Source organism: Dreissena polymorpha, chromosome 11 (assembly GCF_020536995.1).
Source record: "Dreissena polymorpha isolate Duluth1 chromosome 11, UMN_Dpol_1.0, whole genome shotgun sequence".
In the NCBI taxonomy this organism is placed as follows: Eukaryota; Metazoa; Mollusca; class Bivalvia; order Myida; family Dreissenidae; genus Dreissena; species Dreissena polymorpha.
In genome coordinates this window covers 33029240-33046944 of record NC_068365.1, presented here as the reverse complement: position 1 = coordinate 33046944, position 17705 = coordinate 33029240, and the positions used below count along the sequence as shown (strand labels likewise).

Genomic DNA, 17705 nt, shown 5'->3' with positions numbered 1-17705 from the left:
TGTTTGTTAACATATTTTATTAAACAAACATGCAGCAAAAACTTCTCAGCTTAGTGCGAAAATGATTTCTTGCTTGTAAATAATTTTCAGTTCTGTGCGTTATGGAGTATAGCACAGAACGTATGTCTATACACCTGTTTGTGCGGTTCGTTCATGCGTGTGGTTGTCACGTGAGTGATGGTCACTCTGGCGGACAAAGAAGGGAATGTGCACGGGGTGTTCATTGTTTGGTCAGTTCTACGCTAGACTTCGATCAGTAAACTTTTACTTTTTATGCACCCCGGATCGAATGATCGGGGGCATATTGTTGTTGGCCTGTCTGTGTGTCATTCTGTCCAAAACTTTAACCTTAGTTAAAGTTTGATAACTTTTGCAATATTGAAGATAGCAACTTCATATTTGGCATGCATGTGTATCTCACAGAGCTGCATATTTTGAGTGGTGAAAAGTCAAGGTCAATGTCATTCTTAAGGTCAAAGGTCAAATATCATTGTATTTTTCTTTCCTAAAACTGTAACCTTCATTAAAGTTTGGTCATAACTTTTTGAATATTGAATATAGCAACTTGATATTTGGCATGCATGTGTATCTCACGGAGCTGCACATTTTTAGTGGTGAAAGGTCAAGGTCATCCTTCAAGGTCAAAGGTCAAATTTATGGCTTCAAAGCGGCGCAATATGGGGCATTGTGTTTCTGACAAACACATCTCTTGTTTAAATTCGAACCGCATTAATAAGTTGGCAAAAATGACACGTTATGTTTGTGCTACACAATGTTCACAGTTACATGTTAATATTGGTTGTTTTCGGGTACAGTTTTCCAGAGATATTTTTCATTGGGCTTCTGATGAATTTTTATCTCTGATTTTACCCTGGAATTGAAAACGCCAATTAAGGATACAATAATAGAAGTGATGTATACAAATCATAGTTATACTGTGTTATAAAATGTATAGATCAAATGTTGTACTGTCATGTTATTCTACGATTTTACTTGATTGTTATATAGTATAAATATATATATAATATTCGTTGATATATGTTGTCAATAAACTGATCGCAAGTCTTGCCCAATGCAAAACGAGTTGTGTTATGAGCTTAGTTGTGTGAATACATTCAATGTTTTACCATTTAACACGTACGACTGTATATTTTGAAATAGATGTAAACTCACTATATGTAGAAAATTCTCGAACGTTTTACCGTTAATGGATTACAAATGCTCGTAATGGTGTAAAAAACATGTGGTCAGTTTTAGACGGTTATAATCTCACAATTACTTGAGTTCAACGGAACGTCGAAAACCTGTGACGTCTTAGAAGGTATAATAAATGATATTTTTTGTAGATAGTTTTGCATCACTAATTCAAAACGCGACCAATAAATATTTCTGCGGAAATTAAAAAGCTCAAATTTCATGTTCGTTACAAAATAACGAAGATTTGTTTAATTCTGAAAGCGCGTCGCGGCGAACGAACACAACATATGATTGGCTACATTGAACACCTTAAATTAAAATAATAACACAATCGAAAAGAATCGCATTGGGCGAATTAAACTGATGCATAAGGTGCGTGTAAAAAACACAAAAGGCATTATCCAATCAAAACGAAACAAATTACAATTTCCAGTTAATAATTTGCTGATTGTATTTTTAGCGAGACGTCGGATACATTAATAGGTCGTATACATGCTTGCTTAAAGAGATATTCTATTCTAGTCATTTCCGAATTATTGGTCTTATGGTTATATCATGTCATTACAGCAGTAAGTGGACAACAATAACCATAGCAATCACAGGTGGATTTTTCTAACGTCTTTTCAAAGCTTGTCGAAAAGTGGATGGAGAAAAAAAAACATACTTATGTACATTTTTTTTGGCGCGGTGTTAGCACCGTTGGGGCCATTTTTACATTTCATTCTTTATTTGAATACATACTATAAAAATCACGCCTATATTGCGCATTAATAGACCTAACGAATAATTTTTATTTCGGTAACCGAAATGCTTTTTGGTTTAAACTTTTCAATATAAGTTAAGGTGGTAAATTTCTATCCTCTTTTAAAGATATGCATTTGACAGTCAAATCTTGCATAAAGCATTGTGACGCGTTTTCTTTGCTGTACGTGTAGCCGTTTGTTTAAAGCCACTTACAGGGCCGTATGCAGGATATTTTGACTGTGGCGGGGGGGGGGGGGGCAAGCGGGGAGGGTGCGGGAGGGGCCTCCCCTTCCGAATTTCAAGTTTTTCTTAATTTGGCACTTTTTGAGGTGAATTTTATGCTTTAAAAAACTTATTTCCTGATATAAATTTATGGAATATAACATGTAAATCATCAACTTTCTGAAGTCTAGAGCTTTAAAGATTGGTGTGAAATTCACACCGATGTTTAAAGCTTTGTATTTCAGAAATGTGTGATGTTTAATGAAGAAGGAAAGAAAACTTTAAAAATCAAACAACTTTATTAAGAAATGTATAATAACGTATGACTGACATATAACCATAATATTATTTTCTCTTTGAATTCAAATTTCCTCTAAAGTTTCATAATAAATTCGTAATAAAATGTTTATCATCTCCTACACATTTTCACTTTCACCTTCAACAACACAGATTAACCATCACAATCGTCTACAACTCCGACATTTGTTTGGAATTTTCTCTATAATAACCGTTTTCCGGAGGTTTTTTAAGCAACGCTTTCAGATATTGAGCAGATTTTTGGTATCCGGAGAGGCGCCCCCTCGGAGAGGTGCTCCCCGGAGAGGTGCCCCCTAATTTTAAGGGGGCAGAGAGGTGCCCTCCAAGCAAATCTGGAGGGGCGGATAAGTGCCCCATGTCAGAATTTAGTAGGCGGATATCTGCCCCCTCACAATAATTTAAATGGCGGATAAGTGCCCCCATTGGGACTTTCGTCTGTTCCAGTTTGCAATCAACCCAGACGCTTACCGTAAGAACAATTCGCAATTTATCGCACCACCTGGTGCTCTTCCATGTGCAATGGCGCCAAGACGTATGAGGCGAACAGAACAACTGCGGCAGAGAAGAGGCAAGCCCGAAAGGCCCGTGTTGCAAGCCCAACTGGAGACGTCCCCCTCCTTCCTTTTGTACAAGAATATTCCGTGCCAGGATCGGCCTCAGCAGCCATTTGCGCACACACAGACAAAGCCAGTCCCAGACCCAAAGATGACTTGAGTGGTCCTAGTCGAGTCGACGGACGAACGAATGAACAATCCAAATTGTTAACGAAATAATTTAGAAACAAATAAACGTATTTATGTACAAAAATTTCTATCGTAGGATTTGATGGATTGTAATAAATATCAATGTTTAATGGATACTTCATGTGCTTACTTCTATCCTTATCGCAATATTTGATGAATGAGCAATGTCATTATCAATTAAAGTATGCTACTAATCATTATATTCTTTGTTAACTTCTGTCATCACCTTATTTTCATCATACTTAATCTATGTATTTTACTTATGTTATTTTGTATTTTGCTTAAGATGAGGGATGACGTAATGTGTGAATCGCGCTCTGAGAAACAAACCTTTATTGGTTAATCACATAACAAGTGACAAATGAGTCATTAGTAAGTTACCGTTCGCGAACTGTAGATTCCATTTTTGTGCAAAAAAATAATAATTAAGAATGGACATGACATGATTACTTGACATTGCACATGTTCACGTTATTTCCGCGCGTTGTTGTAGCAGAAAAGCATCAAATATATGCATTTTCAGTTGAGCCCAATGTTAGGAATTGATAGTAATAGTTTACCGGGACTGAATGAGCATTTTCACATGTTGTATGCCAATGTTCAATTAGTTTCATTTAATTAAAATCATGACCATACCGATTACAAACTTTGTTAATAGACTCCGCAGACGGCAAATGTTTAGATTCTCAATCAAAACTTGTTCAATACGGCGAGAAATCTCTTCACATTTTGCAGTTCTCATAATAAAATTATTTATCCTATTATTTAACATAGTTGAGTTGTCATAACACTGGTATTAATGGTATGACTTCAATAGAGTGGTCCGATCTTATGAAATGTAATTTGTTTGACCTAGGTTTGACCTAGGTATAAAAGTATCGGTGGATTAATTGTTAACAAAATCGATTGTGATTGGGTTTAACTTGTATTTATCCAAAGGGTTTGTTAAAATCTGCCTTAGTTTTACAACAGCATTTCAAAATGGAATAAACGTTTAAGCTATTATAATAATAGCATTACTGCAGGGCGTCCATCTGAACCAAACAATTACGCAGTTTCTGCATGACTTGTACGTTCGGTCAAGTTTCTCGATGGATCAGTTAGAATAAACAGCACATACATGTGCATCATTTAAAAGGATATTAACGAATGGTCGGATATACAACTCCACACACACGAACACACTTACACACACTGTGATTTAGTATACGAATACTCGTAGGGAAAACAACAACACACACACACACACACAATTTTCCTCGTTTATAAGGCACCACCTGAATAAACAAATCCTGCAGGATCAATCTGCTCAGGGTGTACTTTAAGGGGAAGACAAAATTTAGGGGGCACTTATCCGCGTCATCAATTCTGACAAGAGGACATTACTTCGCCCCCTAATTTTTAGCAGGAGGGATGTTCTCCGCCAAATAAAAAACATTGAGGGGTCATATATCCGCCCAGTGAAAAATCTTTGAGGTGGCACCTCTCCGGGGGGGGGGGGCGGGCGCCTATCCTAGAGTCAGAGTTTTGTAGTACATTCAATAGTACCCGAGCCGACAATGACCAATCGAACTATAAGAACCGTTTTCAGGAGGTTTTTTACGCAACTCTTTCAAATGTAGAGCTGATGTTTATGCTCCCGGTAGGATGGCATATAGCAGTCGGACCGTCCGTCCGTCCGTCTGTCCATCCGTCCGGCATTTCATTTTCCGGCTTTTTTTCAAATAGCTTTAAGATATTGACCCAATATTTGGTGTGTGAGTCTAGCTACATGACTTACAGATGAAGTGTCAGTTTCGTTCCGGTTCATTTATTTTTGAGAAGTTATGGGCCTTGGACAAAGACGATTATCAACATCACCGCCTTATTGCTTCCAACAGTATTTGTTTTTTCACAAATTATTAACGTCAGCAATGTCCAGACCTACGAACTCCTGTGTCAGTTGTTTCCATTCGCTGCTTCTCTTTCCTTGGTCAATCAAAAGACCTGTTTAATCAAGCATTCAAGATCCCAAGGGGTAATTGACTGATCGGGGATGTAGGTACCAGGAGATAAGAAAACATTGCCTAAGGGCTTATCTCCACCGGCGAGTAAATTAGCGCTAATCCTTTTGTTTAACAGGGACAAGAAAACACGTCTGCTCTTTTGTATTGAGTGAAAGTGTACTGTGTTTCAGGAGAGAAAAATTTGCAGTAGGCCCATTATTTAAAAAAAACCATAACTCAACAGCCAGCTGGGAGGGCCCGGGCCCCTGGGCCCACCCCCTGGGTACGGGCCTGACTTACATACTCGAGTATTTATTTGGCTTTACGACAAGAGTAAAATAAGTCACTGATCCTGCAAGCATTATTTGGGAAGAAATTGAATCGCATGTGAAGCATCTCTAGAAAACCACAAAAAGTGCGCATGCACCATTGCTGTTATATACGTCTTTGTTAACTTTCTTGTCACATTGGGCTTAAATTAATTTAGGGAAATTGCAAATTGTACAGAAAACGACACCAAGAAATATTCACTCGAACATCTCGCTATGAACATATCACACCCATAATTTAAGAGCTACAATGGATACCTATGCGTTATGGTACAGAATTTTGAATCACTACATGTTGACAGTTAAAGATCCGACACGGTCATTAAGATCATAGACATTGTTCCGACTCTAAAGCCGGTAATTTCTGTGGAAAAGTATGAAGAAAGGTGTCTCATCCCAGTTATGAACTGATCTTCCTAAAAGTGTTTGCATTTCTAAAACTTTTGAAAACTGCAAGAAGTCTCGGAAAAAAACACTCATTAATAAAGCATCGGGAATTATGATAGCATGGATGGCGCTTTCTGAGATTTGGTTTGTCAAAATCTTTACATAGTTACTCGCAAAATTCAATTTACCATGTAATTGTATGCCTTATATTTACAAGTTTTGTTTTAAGGAATAATGCATGCTCCAACTGCATATTAATGTTCATCTATAAGGCCACAACAAATTGATGATTTGTTCTACGGATTTTTGCTACCCAAAAATGGAGCGAGCGAGCGAAATAAAAATAAATTTATTTTTATTCTATATTTTGTTAAATCACAGGCGAGCGGAAAGCGAAAAATAAAAATACATATATTGTCTATGTAAATTGATATATTTTGCCAAATATATGCATGATATCTGCAAAATACCATTACAAGATCATTGAGAAGTAATAATTGAGTTTAAGCCCTTATCTAATGTTTGTAAAAATATATAAAAAAAAGTCTCTAATAGCTGTTCTGCTCACTCACACCAGGTAGTGATTACTTAAAGTGTACATGGTACATGTAGTTTTCATTATCAAAGTTATATAAGAAGCTTAGTTTTCTGTCAATGGTGGTTTAATAACATGACACAATAAATAATAAATTAAATATCAAGCATAAGCAGTGATTTTTCTTCGCGTCATGTTTTACAGCCTGTGCCTTTTTGAATGGGGATAACGTGCGATAAACCATGAAATTGGGAATATTGAATAATATATATTATTATTATGATTATAGATAACAGTATTCCAACTGTTAATAAGTGCATGTTTAACTGCTTTCTGAAATGTATATTATAAAGTGCTAGGGCATTAAACTGCTGTATGATAAACTCAATAAACCCATTAAGTTTATTTAAAAAATGTGATTTATGTTTTGAAAATTTTGGCGAGACTTTTAAAAGAAAAAAGTTTCTTTTTGCGAAACAGCTTTTTTACCATTTTCAATTTGGACACAGCCTATAAGTGTCTGTAAATTGGGGCAAAAACACTGATACGAAATATCTCGAATTTGTATTAGTTCTTAATATCACAGGTTATGGTATTATACAATACTCGATGTGTTACTTTTGTTATTTTAACACTGTTAAATGAGAAATGAAAAGTTTAAGTTTTGTAAATTAAAAAAACAACTTCCTAATGAAAGAAAAATAAGAAATGGGTAGTAAAAGTTTTGTATTTTAATATAAAAAAGTCAATCAAATGCCAGTAAAGTTGTTCAGGTCCAGAAAGTGTCTTCACTTTCTTACTGATGTTAAATTATGTTTTAGGGGCATAATGTACACATTGCATTTAGCCTTCAACAGTTTGAAATAGTAGATAGGTGGCTCGTACAATTTATATTATACTCGACATTTTTTGTCCAGTTCAACGGCGACCCTCCTTTGAATGTTAATTTTTAATATTTTAACTTAATCAATACCAACAAGTTAATTGCAGATTTTTACCAATCGAACGCATACCGGCGACATTTCATATACTGATGTTGTAACACTTTTTCTGTCCTAGTAAACTATCATGCATATAAGAGTACATGTACTGTCATACGATGGGATGATCTATACATGTAGGACTCGGACCATCATAGGATGGGGTGCTCTAGGCGGTCACACTGGTGTTGACCAGGACATAAACTGGACATCAAAGAGACAGACCCATGTTTACTGAACTCAATTTGAACTGTGTTCCGTCGGAAGCGGACATGAACTGCTGTTGACTGGGGTTAAGATACAATCTTGACAGGTTGATGGAGTGTTTTTTTTACTGGCTGAGACCATCACGTTTTTTAGCATAGGTGCGTTTACGCACCTATGCTTATGCTATATACCACATCTCGAAAATCCACATCGATCGGTTGCCCATTATGAAGCCTTACCTGATCAAAAATCAGACGAAATATCTATTTAATTTAGTATATGGTAATTCTTACATTTTTTTTGAAACGTTTTTCTAACGTTTTCTTTTAAGAATATTGCTGACACCGTTTTTAGTGAATTTTTCTAAGACCGTTTTATGTCAAAAAATCTTCTTATAACCTAAAACAAATTTCGTTCGTAAAACAATTCTATCTGCACTATAAATCTCAATCTCCTACGCAGTGGCCTCCCTTATACTAGAAGTTACTGACCGGGCGAAGCAAGGGAAGTAACTGCTGTGAGGAGTTTCTATAAAAATCTGCATTCAGAAATCTGTATTCAGAACTCAATCTGTTGTGCACGTCTGCATCTAACGCTTACCACAAGTTTTACGACAAATTCTTGACGCAGAAGAATAGGGTAGCGTCTATTTTCATTTGTGAAAAGAATAGTTCGATACAGATCTGTCCGTGCTTAAATTTTGAAAGGCTTGGGTAATTATTTTTCATAAGCGTTTCAAACACTGATGCAAATGGAAAGATTATCTATTTAAATAGTCGGTAATTGTTTGAAATTATTGATTTGAAAAATTCGCGGATGGCGATATCGAACTACATTATACCACGTGACGCCATTCTTCCCTTTATCTTGCACCCATGCTTTTAACGCCATCGGCGCTCTCGTTTCTACAATGTGACCGTTTATATAAGCATTTATATTTGAATTAGTATAAAAGCGGGGTATTTTTTAATGAACTTCGAGCCGAGCCATGTTGATAGCAACTCGCACAGTGGGACGATTGAACTTTACCGGTACGCAACACTTAACATTAAAAAGCGTACCCTAACCCTAACTCTTAACACCTACCACATAACAACTAACGCAACACCTTATACTCCTTTTTATCCTATATATTTCCTTAGTATCGGGGGCTACCGCCCCCAAACCCCCGCTTTGTCGATAGTTGTAAACAACTGCGTACCGGTAAAGTTCAATCTAGCCCGAACCTGGGACATTTAAGTCAAAACAAAAAATTACACAACGCGACTTAAAACGAACTTTGAGAACCAATAGATAACATAAGGGCAGAAGTGCCACAATGTAGATGCGGTTGAAATGATAAAATAACTCAAATCATCTGTGAGCAATTACTGATTGCCACGGAGAAAAAATAACATAAAACATCAAAATTATATTTTTATTAAGTTTTAAGATTTTTAGGTGCGGCGAATCCATCAAACATTTAATCAATTTGTTGTGGCCTAAGAATAAATTTAAGTTACAAGTTTTTCTTCCATAAAGCAGTTTTAAAGAAAGGTTTGTATATTGTTATTATGTAACGTGTAATATATATTACTAAAATTAAATAACTATTATAGATTGTTTGAAATAATACTGATAAATGATAATGAATAAATGTAAGCATATAGTAAATCCGATTATTTCCTTGGAATTTCCGTTCAAATCGAAAGAAAACTGCTAGGCAAGCAGAAATTCCACAAGCTTGTTTATGTAGATAAAACATGTCGGAGCTTGAGTGAAATAACCATGTGTAATAGATCATCGTACGATTTGTGAACAAGAGATAGTTCTTAACAGATTGAACAGGCCTTTGTTATGTACTTTGATCATTATTGATAAACATATAAGTTTATGAACTACGGTTCGAAGAACTCTAAGCTGTAATAAACGTACGTGTGTATTTTATACTTTATATATAGGTACAACAGCGTCTTCGCGGCTGCATATATGGACAGACTTGCCCCTGCGACCTTTCATGTGGAAAGGGGATTTTAATTTGTGCTAAGTTATTCAAATTTACCCCGGCAGCCCGGGGATTCGCAAAAGATATAATTTTGCGAAAAAGACCAGTGCACGGTGGGAAATGAGACTTTGATGTTCATTATCAGTCAATTTCATCTGTGGCTCATCAGCTTGCTTATTTAGTTGTGATACAAACCAACAGTGTTAAACAGCAATCGGGAACACTCGGACAATTCCGCCAAAGTGGTGTAGCCCACTGTCCAAAGCGTTCAGATTGTGTTAAACAGAACTTATTGGTTCCTGACATCGATCATTTCAATTGAATAGGAGCATACATCATGAGAGATTAACATTATTTAACATATGTGTGCGTACCGGTATCGAACTTTATGCTTGAGGCTGCATTAATTAACCCATTTATGCCTAGTGGACTCTCCCATCCTTCTAAATTGGATCAATTTATTTCTAAAATTAGGGATGTCTGGTGTACTTATTTCTATAGTTAGAATATTTCTTACAGAAATTCCTTTAAGCTAACAGCGCAGACCCAGATGAGACGCCGAATTATGCTAGGCATAATAGGTTAATTATCTACCGTACGTCAGGTGTACATGCCCCAAGACCCCATGTACCCCAATAAAGCAAACTGACTTTTAGCAACCATCTGCAAGTTTTGCATATCGATTTTTATCCTAAACATACAAATGTGTGACAATCCAGAGTTAACTAGGTATGAGGTCATGTTATCAAAAATACTTTTCTTTGAAACAACATTTAAAAATGTTGCTGTATTTAAAAAATATCCTATATCAATTTATAAGTAGCGAGTTTTTGTTTTTTTACAATTATCGATTGAATCGCATTTCAGAATTACATATGACAATTTTCAGAAAACCCTGAGGTGTTTATCTATGACTTATAAACAGAATCATACGATTTTATTTTTTTGTAAGAAGCGTGATCAATTGTAATCAATACAAATGTATTTCTATAATAATATTTAATATTACAAAGAAGAAGAAGTCGTTGAGTGTGACTGGTTAATTTTAAGAGTCATTATTAAGTGCTACAGATTAACGTGATTAAATGTGCAAATTGCTCAATTGCACTATATAAATATAGATTTTTCTATAATTATCATTTTTACACTTTTTGTCATTTTCAATATTCAATAAAACATTCAAGGTATTGCTGTATATCAACTTGCTAATAATAAGTGCTATAACAATGTCAAAATAATCTCACACACAAGACATTGCGGTAATGTATGAGATGTTGATTATATAACAATATGTTTTACAAGTTCCAACTATATGTTACGTATAATTTAACAATTGATTGTTTATTATCATTGATATAATAGTAAACTCTATCCGTTAGAATAGATATATAATTTATGCATCACACATAAACGAAAATTTGTAATAATTAAATGTGTGCAACCTATTTTATAAAATTGAAAACTTAAATGCATGCTAAAGACATTTTTATGTAGCAAAAAAAAAAACATAATTAAAGCTTTAATAATTATAAAGATAAAGTCCGCTCTGAAAAGCGAACGTCAAAATAACAAAAACATAAATATATTTAGACAAAGTCAACATCATCAAGAAAAGTTACCCTAAACGTGCAGAACAAAGTAAAGATCTTACCTAGGATCAAGAAGAAGCAGTCACCTTATGGGAACAATATCGAAATGCAGGTGTTAAATGACTTCTCCTCTGAAAGAATTTTCTTTATACCTTAATAAGCCGTAATATTTTTAAACCAATGTCATGAAGTCTAACATTGATTGTCAATTTGAGAAGCGAATTAAAAAAAAGCGATTGGTTAAGAAGTTCCGCATATTATACTGGCAAAGCGCAGGACAATGCATTACAGCTTCGGGCATACTGAAGGCTGGATAATAAAGGTGCTGAATTCTTTTGTGAAATAGAGCATAAAGTTTCACTGAAGTACAATCTTATCAAAGAATTACGCAACGGCATAGTTACCCCAGGTCATTGTGTAGGTGTTTTTGACCAGTTGATTGTTATTGTTGATTGTATCGGAATTTTGTTTGCGCAAGTTTGGTGAAATGACACTCTTTATAGTAACCTAGAATACTAGTATATGCTTTCAGGTATGTGACTAATCAATAAATCGATTATTAATTCTCTAACTTATAACTTAAACACCTAAATAATTATTCGATTCGTCCATATTTATTTCATTTATTGTAAATTAAAAATAATCAATTGATAAATAAATCGAAATTGTAAGAGGTACATTGCACCCATCAAACAAATTCCTATTAAGTCCTTAAATATACAATATTTATATGTTACGTTTATTTTCGTTTACATATAATGATTTTTATCTGGATTGAATGAGATACAAATTGATCTTTCTTTCATTTATATTGAAATCTCTTTACTTGTGACTTTGAGTGATCAATATCTAGCATTTAAATGAAAAATACACATTGTTTAAAGTTTTCACATGTTTATTTGATCACATTGTCTTCAAACGTCATAGCTCGTTTAAAAGATGTTCTTTTGTATTTTTCAGTAACGAGCAATCTTAATACGTAAAGAGGAAGCTTGAGTTTACCGATACCCGATAAATCGTTAATGTATAGAAGTTATTTTGTATAATAATTAAAATAATAATAATTATCAAACGAATTATAATCAATAATAATAACATTATTATATTATAATTATATTTATTATTATTATTATTATTATTATTATAATTATAATTATAATTATAATTATAATTATAATTATTATTATTATTATTATTATTATTATTATTATTATTATTATTATTATTATTATTATTATTATTATTATGATAATGATGATGATGATGATGATGATGATGATGATGATGATGATGATGATGATGATGATGATGATGATGATGATGATGATGATGATGATGATGATGATGATGATGATGATGATGCTGCTGCTGATGATGATGATGATGAATAAATTATTATTATTATTATTATTATTATTATTATTATTATTATTATTATTATTATTATTATTATTATTATTAAACTGGCTCATATCATAATTTATATATATAGGCCAATGCAAACCACGGACTAGCAGTATCAACCCGAAAAAAATGTGAAAACAATAAAAACTTTGCGACGCCACAAATGTATATGTACCACGCGTATGCACAACAGCTACAGCGACCAAACCAAACAATTCTGTGCCTGTCGCATGTGATCCAGCATCAATATTGCCCAGCGCCCCATAGCTCACAGGGACCGCCAGTTTTCCCCCACCCTAACAGAAGCAGTGCACACAGGGTAATCCGCAAGTGTAGCTCAATTGGTACTACTTACATGTACCCCGGGTACTCTTAGGTATACTGACATGTACCCCGGGTACGGTAAATATACTAAAACGTACCCGCTCGATATAAGACTTACCCGAATTGTATTCCCGCCTAAAATTCGATGTCGTAAAACGCGCTACAGATTACCGTAAAACGATAGTGTTTGTGAACATAATTAATTAAAAAAATTAATAGCCGACAAAGACCGATTTAGCGTTAAAATTGCCGGGTACGTGTTAAGTATATTTACCGTACCCGGGGTACATGTAAGTATACTTAAAGGGACATTTTCACAGATTTTGGCATGTATTGAAGTTTGTCATTAATTTCTTTGTATTGATAAATGTAAACATTGGATCTAAAAAGCTCTATTAAAGAAAACAAGAATAAATTGAAAGAATGAAACAAGTAACCCACAACTGGCAACTGGGCTCGAACCATTGACTCTGGAGTAAAAGTCTATTGCTTAGACCACTCGGCCATGCGCTCATACACTGATCAGAGATGTAGTTTATACTTTATATAAGCATTCCTCGTAGTTTTACAAAATATAACGACAACAACAGAGTTCTCCAAATTATTCATTCGTTTCGCGTTGCAACGCATTAATCTTTTCAGGTTTTTAAGTAGTCAAAATATGCATATAATGGTTATTTGAGAGCATGGTATTAGTTCAGTATTACTGTTTCCTCACAAATATCATAACAACAACGAAATTTTGCGAATCTGAAACACATCTTTTTTTAAATTTTGTCAATTTATCACGCGTGAAAAAGCCCCTTTAAGAGTTCCCGGGGTACATGTAATAAGTACCCGAGCCGACAATGACTAATCGAGCGCAAGTGTACACGAACCAGCATTCCAATCGCGCTTCATTTGCATTGATAGAAAGATTGGATACCCGTCTCTCGCCCATAGAGAAGCATAGGTCAAAACTTGACATATTTCAAAACAAACTTTCTCTCATTAAATGTTATGTGGCTGCAATACGAGAAGAAAGAGAAGCAAGCTGGATGCGATTGAGTGATATTGCGGACGATTTCCATTCAAAGAAAATACATACATATAAAACACTGTCTGAACTCAAATAAAAAACTAATAATATAGAACAGCAAATGTCAACATACGAAAATGTAAACATATAGATCCAAGAGAATAAAACTGCCCTACGTTTGAGTAGCATGAGTGACATCTTTGTCTGCGTTCGATTGACAAAAAGCACAGTAATACGGAACTTCACGACTCTTGTGAAACCATTTTGCGATAATTCTAAGAAAATACCAATCAGATTAACAAGAACGATGTCATGCTCATCGGTAATATAACATTTGCACGTGTTCATCGGATTACTGGACGCTTATATTCTACAGATCTATAAAACCAACAGAAGCAACATTTAGAACCTCCGATGTCTGGGAAAAGATTCGATGAGCGGGTATCCTTCTGAAAACAAGTGTGTCTGTTACATAAATGAACAGGTTCCACATGAGATAGAAGAACGCCGAACACGAGTGTAAACAATACAGGGATCTACATGTATATGTGTGTATAGGTTCCTGAACAATAAAATGAAGTGAAGCGATTTTATTTAATATATTTTAAGATTTAAATAGTTTCTTTTGTCGATTTGATGATCACATAATAGTTCGTTTCAATACACTAAAGTGCCGCCTGGTGAGTAATTACCTGTACATAGTAAATAAGGTGTTCAATTTAGACACAGGGTCGTTTGAAATACCGTAGCAAAGATCGCATATAGCTCTCAACAAGATAACTCTACAACATAACATCCTGGCATTATCCACTGCTCCATGGAAACAATAACCAAAAGTACCTATTCATTTTCGGGATTATAACAGGTTAGACATTCTAAACATTGACAAAGTCGAAACGTCACAAAGGCGCAGGTCGCTGATGGAAGGCTTGATCCGATCCCCTATGGAAGAAACAGAATTACGAAGGCGTCCAGAGCAAGAATGTGACCCACCGTCTTCCACCGCCCTTGTAAAAACAATGCGATTTAGACTATTGTTCTCTCAGTAAGACAGGTAGTCCACCGATTGCTTTCAAACCTTGAACCAATAATGTATTTGATCATAATCTAGTGTTAACACATGACCACTTTGTGAAAATATTGTGCATAGCTGGATCTTGTATGTTGATGACATATGGTAATTACGTAATTATTATTATACCATAACACTTATTACAGGATTTACAATTACATTCGACAGATTTCATGAAAGCTTGTTATGCAACGTTTAAGAAAAGTATTAAGCGGATAAAACTTTATTTAAGACAAAACGCATACAGTATTTATCCTGATGAAAAATAATTTAACCACTGTGCTATTTTTCTGGTTTTCTTTTTTACACGAAAACTAATATTGACGCCCTTTCATTATGTAAGGTTAATGATAATTAATGAAAATTATTTACGTTCTGATGCGTTTGATGCTTGTGTCTTTATCGCTGTTTGTTTTCATAAAACGTATACTGAACAATACTTTTTCATTCCAGGTATACATCGATACAACAAGGGGATACTATACTATTCATAGTATAAAATACATATTTTTTATTTTAAAAAGTTAACTGAATGTTAGTACATTTGAGCAAAACTGAACTCATTACGACCTACTAAAATGTAGTCAAAACCATTAGTTATTTATGTTCAATCGTGTTACAAAATAAATCACATAGTGTTGTTAATGCACTTTACTTAAGGTAGGGGGCGGGGGGGGGGGTCATCAAACTGCAAGTAAAATAAACGATGTGTGCATCACTTTTTGCTACTTGACATATACTTTGACTGACGTACGCATTTGCAAAAAACTATATTTGAATAGGTGCGTGAAGTTGGCACACCTCTCAGTAATCGACATCAGCTTAGCAAACTACGAATGCTGATCTGGCATAGCACCTGGCTCGACTTTCAGATCAGTATTTATGTAAAAAAATGTTACGGCGAATGCTGAGCCGGCGCAACACTCCAGCTCGACATTCCAGATCAACATTCATTTTAAAAGCGTTAAGGCGAATGCTGAGCCAGCTCAGCACTCTAGCGCGACATTCTAGATCAGCATTCGCTTAAAAAAATATTACGGCGTATGCTGAGCCAGCTTACCACTCAAGCGCGACATTCTAGATCAGCATTCGTTTCAAAAGCGTTAAGGCGAATGCTGAGCCAGCTCAGAACTCCAGTGCGACATTCTAGATCAGCATTCGTTTTAAAAGTGTTACGGCGAATGCTGAGCCAGCTCAACACTCCAGCGCGACATTCTAGATCAGCATTCGTTTCAAAAGCGTTAAGGCGAATGCTGAGCCAGCTCAGAACTCCAGTGCGACATTCTAGATCAGCATTCGTTTTAAAAGTGTTACGGCGAATTCTAAGCCAGCTCAACACCCCAGCGTGACATTCAAGATAAGCTTTCGCTTTAAAGGCGTTAAGTTGAATGCTGAGCCAGCTCAACATCCCCAGCGCGACATTCTAGATCAGCATTCGTCTTATGAGAGTTATGGCGAATGCTGAGCCAGCTCAACACCCCAGCGCGACATTCTAGATCAGCATTAATCTTATAAGAGTTATTGCGAATGCTGAGTAAGCTCAACACTCTAGCGCGACATCCCAGATCAGCATTCGTTTAAAAGGCATTAAGACGAATGCTGAGCCAGCTCAGGTATTCTCTCTACCAGCGAACGATAAGGTCTCATTGGCCACCGTGCACTGGTGTGTTTGTATTAAAACAATAATAATAATAATAATAATAATAATAATAATAGTAATAATAATAGTAATAATAATAATAATAATAATAATAATAATAATAATAATAATAATAATAATAATAATAATAATAAGAATAATAATAAGAATAATAATAATGATAATAATAATAATAATAATAATAATAATAATAATAATAATAATAATAATAATAATAATAATAATAATAATAAATCTTCGGCGAAAACCCAAGCAGTAGGGGTAAATTTTTACCTACTTTGGTTCAAAATTAAATTATTTCCCCCTGAAAGATAACAGAGGCAGGTCGGCACATAAGGTATTCGTGAAGCGATGACCTGTAAATAAACTCTGACATTCACACACGCTGAGCCAGCTCAACATTCCAAGGCAACATTCTAGATCAGCATTCGTCTGATAAGTGTTACGGCGAATGCTTAGCCAGCTCAGCACTCCAGCGCGATGTTTAGATCAGCATTCGTTTTGAAGGCAATAAAATGAATGATGAGCCAGCTCAGCACTCCAGCGCGACATTCTAGATCAGCATTCGTTTTAAAAGCGTTGCGGCGAATGCTTAGCCAGCACAGCACTCTAGCGCGACATTCCAGAATGCTGATCTGGAATGTCGCGCTGGGGTTTTGCGATGGCTCAGCATTCAACTTAACGCCTTTAAATCGAATGCTGATCTAGAATGTCGCGCTGGGGTGTTGCGATGGCTCAGCATTCAACTTAACGCCTTTAAATCGAATGCTGATCTAGAATGTCGCGCTGGAGTGCTGAGCTGGCTCATCATTTACCTTAACTCTTTTAAAACGAATGTTGATCGGAAATGTCGCGCTGGAGTGCTGAGCTGGCTCAGGATTCGCCGTAACACTTTTATATCGAATGAATTGGAATGTCGCGCTACAGTTTTGTGCTGGCTCAGCATTCTTTGTAACACTTTTAACATGAATACTTATCTGAAATGTCGAGCCAGGTGCCGTGCCAGA

At 35.3% G+C, this 17705-nt stretch overlaps 1 protein-coding gene across 1 annotated transcript in view; it reads left to right on the top strand.

Moving 5' to 3' along the window:
* Positions 1-17705, top strand: part of LOC127851661 (ultra-long-chain fatty acid omega-hydroxylase-like) — a 134890-nt gene that overhangs the window by 70990 nt on the left and 46195 nt on the right. The window lies entirely within an intron of this gene.